The 20,623-nt window shown below is 35.5% G+C and overlaps 1 long non-coding RNA gene across 2 annotated transcripts in view; it reads right to left on the bottom strand.

The window, feature by feature from the left end:
• LOC129059485 (uncharacterized) overlaps positions 1-12,390 on the bottom strand; it is a 441,076-nt gene extending 428,686 nt beyond the window's left edge. For both annotated transcript variants that reach the window (XR_008525413.2, XR_008525414.2), the window contains exon 1: positions 12,139-12,390. This is a non-coding gene — a long non-coding RNA (uncharacterized LOC129059485). The remainder of the gene's footprint in view (positions 1-12,138) is intronic.
• Positions 12,391-20,623: the final 8,233 nt, after the last annotated feature.

The raw sequence follows: 20,623 nt of genomic DNA, 5'->3' as shown, positions 1-20,623 counted from the left end.
TCCTTTCTACAATGTATATTTTTGGCACCTTTGTCAAAAATGAGTTTGCTGTAAGCATATTGATTTATCTCTGGGTTCTCTATTCTGTTCTACTGATCTATGTGTCTGTTTCTGTGCCGGTACCATGCCATTTGGGGAACTATAGTTCTCTAGTATAATTTAAAATCAGGTAATGTGATTCCTTCAGTTTTGTTCTTTTTGCTTAGGATAGCTTTGGCTATTCTGGGTCTTTTGTGGTTCTATGTAAACTTTAGGATTTTTTTTCTATTTCTATGAAGAATGCCATTGGTATTTTGATAGAGATTGCATTAAATCTGTAGATTGATTTGAGAAGTATGGGCATTTTAACAATATGGATTCTTCCAATCCATGAATGTAAAGTATCTTTTCATTTTTTTTGTGTCCTCCTTGATTTCTTTCATCAGTATTATATAGTTTTCATTGTAGAGATCTTTCACTTCTTTGGTTATTTTCTAGATATTTTATTGTATCTGTAGCTATTGAAAATTGGATTACTTTCTAGATTTCATTTTTTCAGATTGTTTGCTGTTGGCGTATAGAAATGCTACTTTACTGAATTTGTTCATCTGTTCTAATAGTTTTCTGGTTGAGTTTTTTGGTTTTTCCAAATATAAGACCATATCATCTGCAAAGAAGGATAATTTGGATGCCCTTTATTTATTTCTCTTCTCTGATTTCTCTAGCTAGGACTTCCAGTACTATGTTGAATAACAGTGGTGAAAGTGGGCATCCTTGTCATGTTCCTGATCTTACAGGAAAAGATTTCAGGTTTTCCCCATTCAGTATGATATTAGCTATGTGTCTGCCATGTATGGCTTTTATCATGTTGATGTATGCTCTATACCCAGTGTTTTGAGGATTTTTATCTTGAAGGGATGTTGAATTTTATCAAATGCTTTTTCAGCATCAATTGAAATGATCATATGGTTTTTGTCCTTCTTTCTGTTGATATGATGTATTACATTGATTGATTTTTATATGTTGAACCATCCTTGCATTCTTAGGATAAATCCCACTTGGTCATGATGAATGATCTTTTTAACGTGTTGTTGAATTTGGTTTGCTAGTACTTTGTTGAGGATTTTTGCATCAATGTTCACCAGTGATATTGGCCTATAGTTTTCTTTTTTGATGTGTTTTTGTCTGGTTTTGGTATCAAGGTAATACTGGCCTTGTAGAATGAGTTTGGAAGTATTCCCTCCTCTTCTATTTTTTGGAATAGTTTGAGTAGGATTGGTCCATGTAATTTATACAATAGAACTCAAAACTTGATATTATCACTTCCATTTAACAGACGAATATATTAAGCCACTAAGTAATTAGCCTATTGTTATATAGCTATAATCATGGGAATAGCAGGATTCAGATCTCAGAATTTTTATCTCTACAACTATTTATTTTGCTATGATTTATATCAGTTAGGATTTTCTGTTGCAACAGAAAATCTGACTCACAGTGTGTTAAGCAATGAAGGGGATGGATTGACTCACAAAAGTTGAAGGCCTGGAAATAGCACGGGTGTTTTTTTTGTTTTGGTGGCTCAAACTTTTCATCAAAAGCATAATTTCTTTCACCTCCTTCCTTGGTGTTGCAAGCTTTCCATTTGGATTTAAAACAATCTCAGCAGTTTCACCCTTCACATCGCAAATCACAGAGTCAGAAAGAGAGTGGAGACAGGCTTCAAACCTCAAATGTCGTCATTTTGCCATGTCCCTTGGGGACCACTGTGAGCTATTTCACTTAGGCTAAATACAAGGGGAATAGAATTGTCCTGATTGAATTACTAGAAAACCAGGGCCCACCCTGGACCTGAGGATGGAGTGATGTACTAACTTCCATGAGTTAGTATATAATGGAGAAGAAAGGAGGGTATGGGAGAAGACCTCCGACCTCTCAGACTCAAGCCATACTGACACAGTAACACTCTGCACCAAATGAGTAATAAACAACACTCACACGAACAACTCACCACCTAGTGTCCACAAATGAAGTGTTTTGCCTCTTCTCGGTATAACAGTACTTGAAGGCTAATCACTTTCTTTAAAAATCCTGTCATTCCTATCAAAGAATTGCCTTTGAATTTTTTATGACTTGATTCTGACCTAGTTTATTCTCAACTATTAAGAAAAATATTAAATACAATAAATAGCATATGAGCTCTTCTTAGCTACACAGCTGAACTAACATTGTCTCAAATATTTAACTGTTTATGGAATGAGCAGGGTTCAGCTGGTGTATTACATAAAACAACTTATTCTCAAATCTCTCCATTTAACTTGCCTTGCTAATCCATTCCTCCCTCTCTGTGTGAGTTCTGGGATGAATCCTGATTTTTTGTAGTCTCTCTTAGACAATAAAGGCATCACCCTTTGTTTTGTCATTAGAAGTCCAGTCCAGTCTAATAATCACAGAACTACAGGTCAGTCTAGTATAATAATCAAAATTTGTGAATTCTTATCCAATGTGAAGCTTCTTTTCTTCCCCAGCTTGAGCCTGCCTCAGACTTGCAAGCATGTATTATCTTCTTGACTATTTCCTTTCTCTAGTTTCTATTTATCAGAAATCCCACCTGTACACCTTCAAATGTACTTGAATTTGTACTTGTGTCCCCCTTTCTCCTTCTCCTATTGAAAGTCAGTCCTTACTCATGTGTTGTTGATCCCTTTTGCTCTTACCTTCTCATGACTTACAAAATATTGGGAAATTAGAAACAGATAGAAACTTCTTTAAAGTAGCAGAGGGAGTTACTTTTTCTTAATTTCTGTCATCTGAAAAATAGACATCCAGATGAAAATAGATGTACAAGAGATTGGAGGAAATCACTGTGCCCAGCAAAGGGAACAGAGTGTGAGTGGGCAGAACAACCTTCGGACCCCGATGCACATCATTTTGGTACCTGCAGAAGAGGACGAGAAAGGAAACAGTGTTGGGTAAGAGCCTTGAACTGCAGTGTGGTCCTGAGAAATTCTGAGACAGACCAACAGGGAGTCCCAGAACAGAGGGTCCTTTAGAGACTGGCCAGCAAAACCCTGACTCTAACAGCCCCTCCAAATTCAGTCACTGGCTGGAAGCAGCCCAGGAAGAACATGGCCTCAGTGTGAGGCAAGATGGATAAGGGTGGCAGTTGAAGGCTTTGAGTCAATTTCAGCCCTCACAGCAGGGAGAGCTGGATGGTGGACATCTAAGATTGCCACAAAAGGTATAGAATAGAAAGCCCTGAGGGTAGGGAGGGGAGGGGGAAGCAAATTGATAGGAATAATTCTAATTAAAATGTGAAGAATACTACTTTGAAAATAAAACAATATAGAAATAAATTTTAAAATAAAATACCTAAATTAACAGCAGGAAAAATACATTCATTGTTCTTAAATCTTAATATTTAAAGATGTAAATTCTTCACATTTCAATCTGTATTCTAGGAGAGTAGTTGTTTCGTTTAAGCTTTGGGGTTTTTCATTCTTTTAAAATTATCAATTTGATTCTAAAATATTTATAGGAAAGCAAAGGGCCAAGTTACTAAGCTGATAATTATTTTATCCAGATAAACAACCTTTTACTCTCTAATTAGATAAAATGCAAGTGTATGGGTATATTTTTACTTTGATGTGAATGAATTTCAATTAAAGTTTTATCAGTTAATCAAATATATAGATGATTATTTAGCAAATAATTTCTTAAATGGTTAGGGCAGTCAGTGAAACTTCCCAAATGTTGATGAAATTTAGGAGTAGAAGTGTAGACCACAAATGGGGAAGGAGGGCTGAAGAGAAACTTGGTAACAGGACTCAGATGACAGAAGATAAAGATTGCAAATTTTGTCCAAGGTCAACCTTAGTTGGCCCCTTAATACATTTTGAATGAACAAGAACAAAAAACAATTTTGTGTCATATTATTTCTCTTTAAAGACACAAAGACAGGCAAATTTTTAAAATCATAATATGGCTTCTGAATTTTTAAAAGGAATCTGGCTTTAACAAAATAAATGTTTATTCATGGAGACTTTATTAATGTATGTTTCACACTTCCCCGCTCCCTTCTTCTTTTCCTGTTTTTTTCTCTCTCTCCTTTCCCATTTCTCTATATTTACCTCTTCTCTCCTTTCCTCTCTCAACTTCTGACTTCACAAGATCAGTCTTAAAGAAACGAGGATATTTAGAAGGAATATAAATAATGATTACCCTTTAAAAGTCATACTGGTCTGACTTAATAAGTTCACTGGATTTTTTCAAAATATCCAAAATCTTGACACACCTTTTTGTGTCTGTCTTTCTAGATAAAATAAATGCAGTTTAATAAAATCTTATGACTTATTTAATTGCTGATACCTTTGCAACTGTTCAACTGATATAGTTAACTGTATCTCATATATTCAATGTGAAACAAATAAAAATATTTGCATTGCAGATGACTTCATATTTAGGAGGCCCTGAGGCTTTGTAATAGGAAAAGCTGAGGCAACTTTACTGTAGAAGAAATGGTACAATGCACAGTTAACCTAGGATTTTATTCAACATAGAAAATGCTGCCCTGGCAGGGATTCATGTGGCTGCTGAGCCTACTTCTCTTTCTAAAAAATGTATTCCTCTGTGCTGAAGAGCACCCTCTGAAATCCATTGTCTAGTCAAATCTACTAAATGAGGGGTTGAGGGACTTTAAAATTACACATATTTTCAGCACTTCTGAGAATCTTATTCACACCACAAAACATTGTTCTGGATGCACTAGAGAGGCTTAATTACACACTGAAGATAAAAAGATAAAGCAAAGAGACCTGTAGGTGGGATGGAAATGATTATCCATAAGTATACAGAAACTGAGCTTGCTAGTAGCTTGCGTAACGAATTGCCCACACCCGACGGCATTTGCATGAACATTTTCTATGAAAGCCTAAATGCTTCTGAGATCTGTTGGCATAAACAAAAGAAACAGATGTTCCAACTTTGATACTAAGTAAACTTGAAAAGAAAACTATACATTTAGAGAAGAGCAAACTGTAGAGGAAATTATGGATAGACCGATCTTTCTGAAAGCTCTAGAATTTAAAATGCTGCTGTTATAATACAATTTTTAAAATAAAAAATATAAGCCCCCTTTGAAATTATAAGGTTTTCAGATTCTGTATTATATGTAAATATGCATAAAAGGATGAAGTAACTCAGCATTTAGTTCTTTATAATAAATACAGAACTGTGTACTAAAGTATCCTGTTGGAGGGAGATGTAAACTTAGAAAATCAGTCTCATTTTCCCACCACCTCATATTATACCTTCCTGTGCAATGTAAGCTGAATACTTCCATCTGCTCCCAGACCAGAATCAAATAGGGCAAATATGTGTGTAGTATATTACAGGGTCACCTTAAAATATCTCCCTCTTTGAAGAAGACCTAATGCCCCAAACTCCCACCATGATTAATACATAAAGGGAAAATTTGTAAGTTATACTACGAAATAAAAGAATATAGTCTGCATCCTTTATAATTAAAAGTAAAAACAATAAAATGAGCTATTCAAAAGGGTTATACCCTAGAAATAAGTCCTCTACAAACAAGAATCATTTTTGCCCTCATAGCTGAATAATACAAAGTAACACAAATTTTAAAATGAGCAAAGGATTTGAATAGACATTTCTCCAAAGGTATACAAATAGCCAATAAGCACATGATAAAATATTCAGCATCAGTAGTCATCAGGGAATTTCAAACCAAAGCTACGATGAGATACCACTTCATACACTAGACCACTTCATACTTTTTTAAAGTCAGATAATAACAAATATTGGCAAGAATGTAGAGAAATCCAAAATACTCATACACTGCTAATGGGAATGTAAAATTGTGTAGCCTCTTTGGAAAACAGTTTGGCAGTTTCTCAAGAAGTTACACGTAGAGTTACCTTTTAATCTAACAATTCCACTCCTAGGTATATACTCAAGACAAATGAAAACATAAGTCCACAGAAAAATTTGTACCTAAATTTCCATAGCAGCTTTATTTTTAAAAAATGTAAAGTATAAATAACCCAAGTGCCCATCAACTGATGAATGAATGAACAAAATGTGCTGTGTCCTTACATGGAATATTCACCAATTAAAAGGAATATAGTGCAGGTTATGACATAGCTGAATCTTGAAAACATTATGCTAAGTGAATAGAGCCAAACACAAAAGACCACATATTATATGATTCAGTTTATATGAAACGTCCACAATAGGCAAGTCAATAGAGACAGAAAGCAGATTAGTGGTTGTCTGGGGCTGAGGGGTTAGGAGGAATAGAGAACGACTGCTATTGGTTATGGAGTTTCTTTCTAGAGTGACAAAAAACTATTTTAAAATAGATGGTGTTGATGGTTGCACAACTCCCTGAGTATACTAAAAACCATTTAATTGTACACTTTAAGTGGATGAAGTATATGGTATGTGCATTATATCTCAATAAAGATTTTTTTTAAAAAAACAATTGTTTTCATATTGATAGATTCCTTAAGTAAAAGATTGTTGTTTGAAAACACATGTTACTTAGGAGAGACAATTTGTTATTAGATACATACCTTTAATTATAGTAGTTTATCTACTAGAAAGGCAATCTAGTCAATCATTTAACATATATTCACCAGCACAAATGGTTCATACATTTTCCTTCCACTTCCATAATCCTTGAAGTTCTTTAGTTATCATTTACTCTCCCACCTCAGATTTAATCACCTTTCCTCAGTCCTCATTCTTCTTGACTTCTTGAATGAACTAGTATTAAAAAACGCTATGCTATGGTTACATTTATGGCATTGCTATAGAAATGTTGACTATTCCCTATATCTTGAAATGCTTCTCATGCCTTCTGTTGATTTTATACTCCTGCATCTATGCTCTGTAAGGTCTGTCTGCTCCTTCTTTGTGTTGCTTTTTGTCTCCTGTTTTCCCATCTCTCCCTAAAGGTAATCATTCTTCAAGATTTTTTCTTCAATGCTCTACATTTCTCTTTTCACATTTGACCCTTTGGTTATGAATCTTGAATCTATTTCTATTTTTTTCTTTTTTTTTGAGACCAGGTCTCACTTTTGTTGCCCAGGCTGGAGTGTAGTGATACAATCATGGCCACTGCAGCCTCAACCACTCTGGGCTAACATGATCCTCCCACCTCAGCCTCCCAAGTAGCTAAGACTACAGGCACATGCCACCATACTGGGTTTTTGTATTTTTTGTAGAGACTGGATTTCACCATGTTGCCCCCATTGGTCTCAAACTCCTGGGCTCCAGTGATCTACCAGCCTTGGCCTCCCAAAGTGCTAGGATTAAGGCAGAAGGATCCCTTGAGTCCAGGAGTTTGAGACCAGCCTGGGCAACATAGTGAAACCTCATCTCTAAAAAACGCTATGGAGGAACATATTCAAATGATCAACCATGCCATGAGACTTTAGTTCATTATGAGGATTATACTATGAATGAAAATATCATTCATAATATTTATTACTTTTTATCTACCTTCCTACATTGATGGGCCATTGCTTATCCAAGCAGAGAAGACTCCTGCTATGGATAGATTTAGACAAACTATAGTCATTACTGTAAACATTCTAAGTCTTTATCTGTTGAATCATACTTTGAAAATAAAATTCTTTAATAAGGCTTATGACATTCTAAATACTAAAAGCCTGATATTCCTGCATAGTATTCTTGAAGTCCATGAATAGTACACATATACCCAGCACTGAGTCCTAAGAAAGAGGAAATGGGTTTAAACTGAAGCAAAAAATAAACATAGATTTATACTGCAGCAGGAAGAATTTTGGTTAAAGATATGGGAGACCTTATTAAAAATGAGTTAACCTTGAAATGGTTTATTATATCCTTTTTAGGCCTTAAGAATATTAGGTATTTTGCAGTAAGTGCAGGTGCTAGAAAACTATGGGATAAAATAAATAACCTCTGGAACGGTCCCTCCCATCTTCCAATGCCTAAGTCCTTAGGCTTAGGCTATTTTTGGTTTCCTTTCTGAGATGGCTCAGAAAGGAGCCTATACAATGAAAGTAAAAGCAGCTCTTGATTTCTTTTTTCCCCTCACTACTCCAGGATCTGTTTTTTCCACAACTTCATAAGTATTTCAATTACTTGTTCTCTCAACAATCCTGCAGAGAAGCTCTGCTCCCACCCCCCTTTTTATAGATGGAGATATTGAGGTTAAATGATTTTCTCAGGGTTACAAAGAAACCTAGCAGCAATGAGGGAATGAGAACTAGCAGTTCAACCTTCTGCCGGATGAATAGATTGAGTTTCTGAGCAGCTTTGCTATTATATTGCAAAGAGGCCACGCAGCAGCCTGGCTGAATGTGTGAGGAAACCGCGTCCTGGAAATGAAAGGGAGGCTGCAAGGAGAGCATTTTCCTTCTTATTAATGACATCGGCAATTGTCTAAAGTTGGAAAGAAAGGCCCTTCAGAGAAAGAGCCTTTTAAAAAGAGGACAAATAGCAGGGTACTCCATTTGGGACCCTCCCTCAATGAGACTGTTGTCGTCTGTGTACTTACAGACAGTGCTGCCAAGGAAGCCGGGCTCCAGATTGGAGATGCGGTACTGGCTGTCAATGGCACTGAGGTCACCAGTGTCGAGCTTGCAGAAGCTGTGAACCTTGCAGTGAAAGGTAGGTGGGCCAGTTACAGAATCCAGAGTTCATCTGAAGAAGCAGAAAGCTGCCATACAGAGTTCCAATGTGGGAGGGGACACCTACAGGTGTAAGTGCACTTCTCTCCCAAAGCGCCCTTTAATGCCTTGTCGTCAGCATGAGTTTTCATAGAAATTAAATCACATTTCCCTCCCATTTTCCTTCTGTATTGATGGCTAGCCACTAAACTGAAGCCAGAAAATGGCCGTAAGTAAAACATACCCTATTATTATCAAAATATTTACTTAAACTCCTTGTACATGCACAGAAAAATTCTCATTCCAAGAATTCATTTACTGTTACAGTCCTTTCGTCCCACCTTCCTTCCTTCCTCCCTCCCTTCCTTTTCCCTTTCCTTTCTTTCCATCAGTTTTTAGAGTTAACAGCCTCAGGATTTTAATGTAAAAAAAAAAAAAAAAAGAGAGAGAGAGAGAAAGAAATGAAGAAATCACAAATCTAAAGCTTCTACAGATTTTCCCAGGCCCTTAAAGCAATTGTGTTGCAGATGGAATCACCACAAGAGCAGTGAGGATACATGTCCCATACCCTTGCATCCTCTCACATTTCACTTTGTGGAAAGGTAACACCATCTTCCTCTCTGCAAAACAACTTACTTTTTTGGCACTGTATTACAAACCCTATCTCCCTGCAGACCTAAAAATATCCAGCTGGTAAATACTGTGTTCCCTCATGGAGTTATTTGGTGTGGTTTCCTGTTCCGGGCTTCCTGAAGGCTGCAGGAGTACTTCAGTGCCTCTGAAGGTTATTAGCAGGCAATGAGATATTAAAAATGTGTGCATTTGGGATAGGTCACATGTGCTAATTAGTAAGTGTAACTGGCTGAGCAATAAGTATAATTTGCCCTTTTCTCATGATGAAATCATGCTTGATGATTAGCAACATTGAGACTTCTCTAGTGTAGACGAGCAGCACAAAAAACAAAAAAAAACAAAAAAAAACAAAAAAAAAAACACTAACAAATGCTGTGTCTTCATAAGTGATTCTGAAACTTGTTGTAGGATTTGGCTTGGTGTTTTGCTGCTCTGTGGGACTTGGACTAGCTGCACCAGGAATCCAAGGTCATTGACAGTTAGCACATGCAACAGCTATTTATATGTCTTGCACAAATATTTATCCTGTGTGGAGTACAGATGAGAAATTGAGATAATATAATGATTATGCTAATGAATTGGTAGTATTCCATACAATAAAGAAATCTTACCTATCTGGATTTAGCTGTTCCTAGGTTCTTCCTCACAGATAATTACATTTCCAATTTTCTGAGTTAAATAAAACCTACTTTTAGAAATATTGCTACTTTTAGTACTTTTTTTATTTTTCTCCAAGAGGCCTAATGTTCTTTGTAGCATTAAACCATTCAGCCTCACTACATCTAATAGAAACAAATAGAAATCATCTCTAAAACTTGAATGGAGAGAGTTCTGATTTCTGACAAGATAAAGAACTAACACTGATACTGAGAGAAAAGCTATATTCAACATCCTAGCCATTCCTGGAAGTTACTTGGGTGGATGGACTTATCTGCTGATATAATCTGGGCTCAACCACTCCTTGGTTGCCACCTTCACTTTTCTCCCCAAAGGAAACCTTAATTCTGTGTCTGTTCCAATTCTTCTCAAACCCAACATCAGAGATACATCAAAAACATAAAAGTGAATTATAGGTCTGAGATGCTAAAAGTAAAGGCAAGATCATTTGGTACAGGTGCATATTAGAAACAGTGAGAATTACAGGCAGTAGCAGATGACAGCTGAACACTTCATGTAAGGAACAGGCTGAGGAACTGCTTCTTAATGTTTTTTCTATTCCATATGGACCTAGGTGACTAGTTCTCCACCACATCACCTGAAAGCCAGAGAAACAGCAGCACCTATAATGGAGTCAGTGGGATAATATCAGGGTGGCCCATCATTCCTTACCCAGATATAATCTCCTGCACATCCTAGGACTAAGTAATTATAGCACAGCTTTTTGTTGAGGAAGAGTAGAGTTTATGGCAAAGGAAAAGGGAGAGTGCCTGAGATTCAGGGTCATCTTGTAAGAAAGCAAATGAGGCTAACACAGTGATTGAGCCAAGATAGCAACCCAAGAGGCTTACTGCCCTGAGGAGTACCCTGTCTCCACCACCACACACACCAGGAGGGATGTCAGCTATGTTCTGGACTTTAAACTTTCTCCCAGTACATACTTCCAGCCAAAGTACTTAATAATCCCAGAGCAGTAAGAGTTATCTAGTAAAAATAACAAGACATCTGAGAAACATAACTGCAATAAGAGAAAGATAATATATGGAACAATCTATAACAACCAAACCAAAATAAATTAATAGATCGGAGAGAACAAGCATTTAAAATAAGATCAATAAATATCATAAAAGTGGTGAAAAAGGACATTCGTAGGATATTTAATATAAGGCAGAAGAAATAGACATAAGGGAAAACCAATCTTCAGCACCAGGTATAAAGAAGATAATTGTTTAAATAAAAAATGCTGTAGGTGAAATGAATAACAGAAAAAATACAGTAGAAATTTTAAAGATCCAAAATATTTAATGTAAGAACTTTCATAGAACGCATCAGGTGAGTTTTTTTAAAAAAAGAAAATATATACGAAGAGTTAAGAAATACATAGGATACAATTAGAAAAGCCAATATGATAATATTTCAATCAAGAGTGCTTAAAGGAAAAAAGTAAATAAGTACATGGAAGGAGAAATATTTTTGAAGAAAAAAATTAGACTTTTCTAGAATTAAAGAAAGAAGAGAGAACTCAGGAAACACTTATAGATCGCCACATAGATAGGAATAAAACCCTCATGTTGGCATATTGTAGTGAAATTTAAGAACATCAAAGATAAAGAATTTTTTTTAAGTTTCAAGACAGAAAAATCACTGAAATCTCATTGATATCACAATTTTTAACAGCACTGGATACTGGTATACAATGCAATAATATTTTCAAAATGTTAAAGAAAATTAGCATTATAACTCAAATGTAATATCCAGCTAAACTATTACTTAAATGTAAGTGCAAAGACATATGTGAGCATTTAGCTTTATAAAAGATTGTCTGAAATACTCTTAAATGAAATACTGTAGCAAAAAGAAATACAAATCCAAAATGATTTTATAGTAATCATGGGAAATAAAGGTGATGAAATAACTTAGTAAAGTTTCCTATTGTCTATATCAACCCCTCTCCAGTACAAACAATTTTATCTAACTCAGAACTTACCAATCTCATAAAGTGGTAAAACAACCAAATAAAAATTAAGCATTAGTAGGAAATAATGTCAGCAAGATCCCAGAGTAGGAAGACCCTTTTCCCCCTTACAAACATATGAATTTATCAACAATTCATAGATAAATTCTCTTTGCAAGAAATCCAGAAACTTACTGAAAAGCTCCACATCCCAGGCAAACACTAAGCTAGACTCACCGAAGCCAGTAGGGAGATTCGACACTCTTGACAGAATCCTTACACCGAGCACAGCACTGTACAATCAAGAAGGGAACCCCTAAGCTACAACATTTTCTGAGGGCAGGGAGCGAGTATAGTTTGTACATCCAGCACCCCAAATTTTCCAAGGGACCTCAGCAGGGACTAGATTCTGTTTTGCTGACCATGGAGCTCTGATAGAGAACACAGACAGCAGCTTGGGCTGTTAAGCACCATAGATCCTTCCTGTTGCTCAGCATAGAGCAAAGACAAAAAATTCCCAGCACTCTGCTACCCTTGGGAGGGAGAAGGTTGATCTGTGTATCCATTTCACTACCTTCTCCAGGGATATCCAAAAAAGTGTCTTGGTAATGTTGGAGCTCTGGCAAGTTCAACATATTCATATCAGAAAGAAATAAGTTAAATTATCCCTGTTTGCAGACAACACGATATTATAAATAGAAAACCCTAAAGATGCCAAAAACAGTTAGAACTAATAATTGAATTCAGTATAATTGCAGGATAGGAAATCAACAAACAAAATTCAATTGTGTTTCTATACACTAACAGCAAACTAGTTGAAAAGGAAATTAGGAAAACAATCCCCTTTACAATAGTAACCAAAAAATTAAAATACTTAGGCATAAACCTCAGTAAAAAGTGAGAGATTTGTATACTAAAAACTAGAAAACAGTGATGAAAGAAATTAAGACACAAACAATTGAAAGATATCCTGTGTTTATAGATTGGAAAACATCATACTATTTAAATATTCATACTACCCAAAGCAAGCTACTACCCAAAGCAAGCTATAGATTCAACGTCATCCCTATCAAAACCTCAATAGGATTTTATAAATCCTATTTATATTGTATTTATAAAAATCCAATATAAATAGGATTTATAAATATATAAAATATATTTATACATATAAATATATAAGTATATATTTATATATTTATATATTATATATAAAATATATTTATATATTATATATAAAATATTTTTATATTATATATAAAATATTTTTATATTATATATAAAATATATTTTATATATTATATATTATATATTTTATATTTTATATATAATATATATTTTATATATAATATATATGTATAAATATATAAAAATATAAAAATTTATTTATATATTTTTATAAATCCTATTTATATTGACATGGATTTTTAAATTGACATGGAACCACAAAAAGCCACAAATAGCCAAGTCAATCTTGAGAAAGAACAGCAAAGATAGAAGCATCACATTTCCCAATTTCAAAATATATTACAAAACTATAGTATTCAAAGCAGTATGGTATTGGCATAAAGACAGACAGATCAATGGAACAGAATAGACAGCCCAGAAATAAATCTATGCATATATGGTCAACTGATCTTTGACAAGGGTGCTAAGAATACACAATGGGAAGAAGATAGTCTCTTCAACAGATGGTGGTGAGAAAACTGGATATCCACATGCAAAATAATGAAATTGGATCCTTATCTTACATTCTACACAAAAATCAACTCAAAATGGATTAAGAACTTAAATGTAAGACCTGAAACCTTAAAATTCCTAGAAGAAAGCATAGGAGAAATGTTTCTTGATATTGGTCTTGGCAACGACGTCTTGGATATGACACCAAAAGCACAGGCAACAAAAACAAAATTAAACAAGTGGGACTACATCAAACTAAAAAAACTTCTGATGAGGGGGTTAATCTCCAAAATGTAGAAGAAACTCATACAAATTAATAGCAAAAACACACTAACAGCCTGATTCAAAAATAGGCTAGGGAATTTCTCCCAAGAAGACATACAAATGTCCAATAGGTATATGAAAAAATACTCAATGTTACTAGTTATCATGGAAATGCAAATCAAAACCTGAATGAGATATCACCACACACCTACCAGAATGGCTACTATCAAAAAAACAATAGACAACAAATGTTGGTGAGGATGTGGGGAAATTGGAACATTGGCACACTGATGGTGGGAATGCAAAATGTTGTAGCCATGGTGAAAAACAGCATAAAAAGTCCTCAAAAAATTAAAAAGAGAACTACCATATGATGCAGGAATCTCACTTCTAGGTATTTATGTAAAGGAAATAAAATTACTATCTCAAAGAGATATCTGCATTCCCATGTTCACTGTGGCGCTATTTATAATAGCCAAGTGTGGAAACCATGGTGTTCATCAACATAGACTAAAAAAATATGCATACATATAAATGAATACTATGCAGCCCTAAAAAGAAGTAAATTCTGCAGTATGTGACAGCATGGACGAAACTTGAGGACATCATGCTAAGTGAAATATGCCAATTGCAAAAGAACAAATACTGCATAATTCCACTTATGTATGGCATTTCAAACAGTCAAAATCATAGAGGCAGAAAATAGAAAGGTGCTTGCCAGGTACAGGGGTAAAGTGGGACAAGGGAGTTGCTAACTAACCAATAAGAAATTTTAGTTATGTAAATGAATATGTTATAGAGTTCCATTCTACAACGCTGTACCTGTAGTCAACAATAGTGTATTGCACAGTTAGACATTTGTTAACAGGGTAGATATGTTAAATGTTCCTACTACAATAAAATAAAACTTTTTAAAAAGTACCAGTATATAAAACTTGAAAAAAGCATTAATAAGTTTGAACTTGGAGAGAATAACTAGATTCTACATCCCACAAAGCATATTTTTTTTTCTGAGTACAATGGAACATTCATAAAAGATGACAACATATCAGGCCATGAATGAAACCCCAATAATTTCCAAAGACTCAACATCATACAGATTATATTCTTTATCCATAATGCAATTAAATTAAAATTAAATAATAAAAGAATAACTTTCTTTAAAGTTACATGTCTTAAATTTTTGTTAATACCTCTGAGAATTATTATACCATTTAAAACAGGGTAACAATGAAAACAATACATGTTAAATTTATAGAATACAACTGAATAGTGTTTAGAGGGAATTTATACTTAAAATATCTTTATCAAAAGCAAGAAAAATTTAAATTCAGTGAATGAAGTTTCAACTCAATAAGTTAGGGGAAAGAAGCCATAGAATAAACACAAAGAAATCAAAAAGAAATAAAAAATAAGTACAGGATAAAACTACTGAAATCAGGAATTAAAAGAAAAATACATCATACTAATGAAATTAACAGCTGGTTCTTTCAAAATATTCACAACACAGACAAATCTCTGGCATCACTGATAAATAAGAAAACGAGAAAAAGTAGTAAATAGACAAAATAGAAAGTAACAAAGTAAAAGGGAAAAACATACATGGTTTTTCAAATAATAAAATACTACTTTGAACAACTGTAGAATAATAAACTTTAAAGCTAGATAAATAAAAACATTTTCTAGAAGCATTTAGAGTGCTTAAATTAGTGCAAGAATAGACAATCTGCAGGCTATCATAATTAAACATATTGATAGAATAAACAAAGACACCACTTCATCTCTTTCCCATTTCCATCCCCACCCCATCTCCCATTGAAAAGCCCAGGATACTAGTCTCCTCATTTTTATAGAGGAGACCTATCTGACTTTCAAACAACAAATAATCCCTATTCTACATGGTTTTTCCAGAAAACAGTGAATGACTATTCAGCTCACTTTATGAGGCTACTTTAACCTTGATTCCAGAACCAGATAAACACATTATGAAAAATAAAATAATATGTCCATTCTATTTATGTATAGATATACAAATTCTAATGAAAATGGTAAATACCTAAATCAAACTTTTTATTAAAAATACGTGTAGTACATCATAATCAACTAAAGTTTATCCCTGTATAGTTTAATCACAAAAAAATTTTAATGCAATTCTTCATGTTAGTATGAAGAAAAAATCACGATAGTCTCGATAGTGCAAAATAATCATTTAATAAAGTGCAGTATGTATGTGTGTGTGTGTTTGTATTTAAATCCCCTAAATAGCAGAAACAACAGTTTCCTTTCATAACCTGATAAAGACTATCTACTAAAAACTTAATCATAAATAAAAATACATAAACAGGAACAAAAATATTTAATGGAGAAACTTGTTTTGAGATTCAGAAGAACAATGCTGATTATAACAACCTCTGTTTGTCCTAACATCAAAAGTTCTGACCAATTCAACTTAATCCAGGTACATAAAAGATGACCTAAATAACTGGAAATGTATATTTATGGGTGAAAAAATCTGTAAAGATTTTAATTCTCACAAAATTAATCTAAAAATTCAATTGAATTCCAATAACATTTTATAAACTTTTGAGTAACTTGTCACACTTATCCACAAACATGTGCAGAAAATAAATGTCTTCAAATAGCTATGTCATTTGTGAATACAGCAAGCAATGACAAAGGAACTTTTCATACCAGATGTTAAGGTATATTATGAAACCATAATTTAAAAAAGTATGGCACTCTCACAGGAACAGATGATAGGCCAGTGGAATAGAATGGACTTGAAATCTCAGAAACATACTCAAATGTTTACTAAAATGACATATGATAAAGTAGCACCATAATACAATGGGGATTTTTTATAGAAAATAAGTTGAATTCATACCTTCATACATTGTACCTTCCATTTTATACCATATACAAAGGTGGATTCAACTATATTAAATACCTCAATTTTAAAGTTAAAACATAGTGTCAGTAAAATAAATTGTTGGAGAATAACTTTGTTAGTAATCAGAGAAATGCATATTAGCAACAAGATAATATTTTAGATCCACTAGATTAGGAAAGAAAATATGTTAGAAAATCAGATAACAACCAGCTTTGACAAGGATATACAGATATAAGTACATAAAAATAATCATACACTCTTGTTGGGTTGTAGGCATTTCAGAGAATAATCTGGCAGCATCTAGTGACGCACTTACAAATCATGTCCTAGCAGTTGCATTTTGGGGCAGATAAGCCCAAAGAAACCATTGAGTGGCCATATATAAGGGCATTCATTGCAGTGTTCTACGTGGTCAAGAGGAATCAGAAGCAATCTAGGTGCCCATCTCTAGGGGAATAGATAAGTAAGCCATAATGGATGCATACTCTGAACTTCTGTGCCTCATTTTGAAACAATATACAAGATATGCATTTAGCTGGCACCATGGATAGATTTTTAAAACATGATTTTTGAAAGAGAAAGAGAGAGAGAAGGTGGGTGGTGGGAAGGAAGGAGGGAGGAAGAGAGGGAGGGAGGAAGAGAGGGAGGGAGGGAGGGAAGGAAGGAGGGAGGGAGGGAGGGAAGGAGGGAGGGAGGGAGGGAAGGAAGGAAGGGAGGGAGGGAAGGAAGGGAGGGAGGGAAGGAAGGAAGGGAGGGAGGGAAGGAAGGAAGGGAGGGAGGGCGGGAAGGAAGGAAGGGAGGGCGGGAAGGAAGGAAGGGAGGGAAGGCAGGAATGAAGGAGGGAGAGAGGGAAGGAAGGAAGGAGGGAGGGAGGGAGGAAAGGAAGGAAGGAAAGAAGGAGGGAGGGAGGAAAGGAGGGATGGAAGGAAGGAGGGAGAAAAGGAGGGAGAAAAGGAGGGAGAAAAGGAGGGAGAAAAGGAGGGAGAAAAGGAGGGAGGAAAGGAGGGAGGGAGGAAGGGAGGGAGGGAGGAAGGGAGGGAGGAAGGAAGGGAGGGAGGGAGGGAGGAAGGGAGGGAGGAAGGGCAGAAGGGAAGGAGGGAGGTCAGTCTTAGCATGATACCATGCACATAAAAGTAAAAGATACACAAAATAATGTGCCATATTCCTACATCAAATACATTTTGTGAGTGCCTGTTATGGGAAACAAAACATGTGAGGAGAAAATAGAGTAAAACAAAGCAAAAAGGGAGACTTGTACTCTAAAGACTATTCTGTACCAAGCCCCAGTGTTATGATTCACTCAACCATCTGCATCTGAGTCCAAAGCAACAAATGAATGCCTCCAGGGATGGGGACTCACCCTACATGATTTTAGCTTTCTCCGTCTTCTAAAATTTATAGGCAGTAATGGTGAAAAAAAGGAAAAATATCGCAGGATTACTGAGAAGCACTGGGCCTCTGAGAAGAATATACATGACTATGAAACTAAGGAGGAAGAGAAAAGGAAGAAATAATAGGAATAATTAAAATTTTATGTAGTGCTTTCTTTACATATTTAATTTTGTTAACAATTCTATAAATGGTCAGGGTATTTTCTGGAAAATACAGAATGTGAAACAAACTTTTGAGGGTTCTCTTTGGGAAGGAAAGCTATCAACTTGTCTGAAGGAAGCAATAATCAAGACACAATGAATAGAATCTTTTGTTAAATTCGTGTGTCATATGGAGGTCTTGGAATACGTATTTATGAAGTATTTATTAAGAGCTCATTTAGAAATCTAAAGATTTCCACCTGCCTCTCATTTCTGTTTGCATAAACGTCCTGAAAGTCTAACTGATATCTTTTTGGCCACTATATATTTTGTACAGACTCATTCCCATGTATTTAAAACTTCGGTAAAATCCTATCCTACTACTGGTTGCTACTTTACTGATTTAGATTTATGAACAGCAAATCACTTTTCCCAGAACATTGAATCCTAAATCCAGCTGTATGTCAGACTCGCCTGGAAACTCTTTTAAATGCAGAATTCCTGCTGGTGACTGCACATTTGTAATTTTAATCAACTCTCCCTGGCAATTCTTTCACACCCAACCCAGCATCAGTGCACAGCTCCACATCTTAGAGGCATGGCCAAAAGATTACAGCCTTAAGATTAGAAATCTGTTTTGTTAGCCTCTGAGGCAAGTGTTATCTTATCTCCCTAGCCTCACATTAAAAAGGGATTTACTAGATGTGTTAAAGTCTAATTAAAAATACTATTCAAAAACACTAGTCACACATACCTGTACAAATTACCTTTATTTTGCAGATGGGAAAAGCTAAACTGGAGACTTAAAAAAGCACTTGGTGTCACATTGTGATTGATACATGCATTCTCCATGTGAATTTTTATTTTAATTAGGTCTCTTTTAGTTTCTGGCTTTGGCTTTTTTTTTTTCTTTTCTTTTCTTTTCTGAGATGGAGTCTCGCTCTGTTGCCCAGGCTGGAGTGCAGTAGTGCGATCTTGGCTCACTGCAACCTCCGCCTCCTGGGTTCAAGCGATTCTCCTGCCTCAGCCTCCCAAGTAGTTGGGATTACAGGTGCCCACCACCATACCCGGCTAATTTTTTGTATATTTAGTAGAGACGGGGTTTCACCATATTGGCCACGCTGGTCTCGAACACCTGACCTCAAATGATCCAGGTTTTAGCTTTTATAAGGACTGGTTATTTGCAGAATCAAATGGAAGATTTAATCACCAATAAGAGAGTAATGGTAAACAGTGAGGTTTAATCAACCTGGAAGTTCTTTGCTTCCGTAGGGCTTCCTTGTTTCACTAAGTGCAGGCTTTACTAAAACCAAATACAGAAGCACCTCTGGAGTGCAAGTCCTCAGCTACTGAGCACAGTGCAAACCCTCGGGAAAGTACACGTCTTGCACATTTCTCACCTGCACCTGCGACGGTGGTGGAGTTTGCCTGACAGCAGAGGTGAGACTGTGACACAGTTTAAGATTGGTGACATAATAAGAAGACTATGATCCAAGGAGAAAGTGTGAATTAGAAAAAGAAATCATTTTTCTCTTTCCTATAGCTTTAAATAATCTCACCCACAATTCTTTACTTTCAAAACTCTAGACCAAAGTGCTAGGGAAGAAAAGTTTGCTGTATAGCTTTTATTTTTTAAGGACACCATCAGCAAATAACTGGATTCTCTAAAAATGTGGGTTTTCAAACTCTTTCATCTCATGAAACTAACAGTTCTCTTGACTCCTTCACTTCAGGCTGTAGACATTTACCTACCCACGTCCTCCCACGCTCCTCCCAAAAGCAAGCAAGATTTTGGGGATGTCCAGAAGAGAAAGGCAATGGTTATATGTTTCTTTTCTCCAAAGTGGGGACATACTTAAAGTGCGGGTTGGAGAAAACCTAATAATTCTGTTGCTGAAAAATACTGCAACTGAAAATGAGAGCAGATGGGAAACCAAATCACAGTTAAGGCAAAGAAGAAATATGGTTGGTGGCAAAGACTGTGCTAATGAGCAGAGGCCCTCAGAAACAGGGATGCCTAGGGACTTGGGACTGAAATTGTGGTCTGACATCACCTGAGAACTTGTTACAACACAGACTCTCAGGCCTCATGCCAGTCCTACAGAATGAGGATATGCAGTTCAACAGACCCATCAGCTAACTGGTATCTACATTTAGTTTGAGAAACAGTAAACTAAGGCACTTCCATATGTTAGGGTCCCAGTAAGTAATAAATAGTAACAAAACCAGGAGGTTCTAAATGTTTGTACTTGACAGTTTGGTTAATACACAGAAATTACAATGATTATACAAATAACCTCATTTGAAGATAATATCAGAAGTCTACAGTCTCAAATCAAACTTCTCTGTGAATGTCAGG

This window comes from Pongo abelii, chromosome 4, assembly GCF_028885655.2.
Source record: "Pongo abelii isolate AG06213 chromosome 4, NHGRI_mPonAbe1-v2.0_pri, whole genome shotgun sequence".
NCBI classification, from domain to species: domain Eukaryota; kingdom Metazoa; phylum Chordata; class Mammalia; order Primates; family Hominidae; genus Pongo; species Pongo abelii.
The sequence above is the reverse complement of the archived record's forward strand: the minus strand, read 5'-3'. Positions and strand labels throughout refer to the sequence as shown.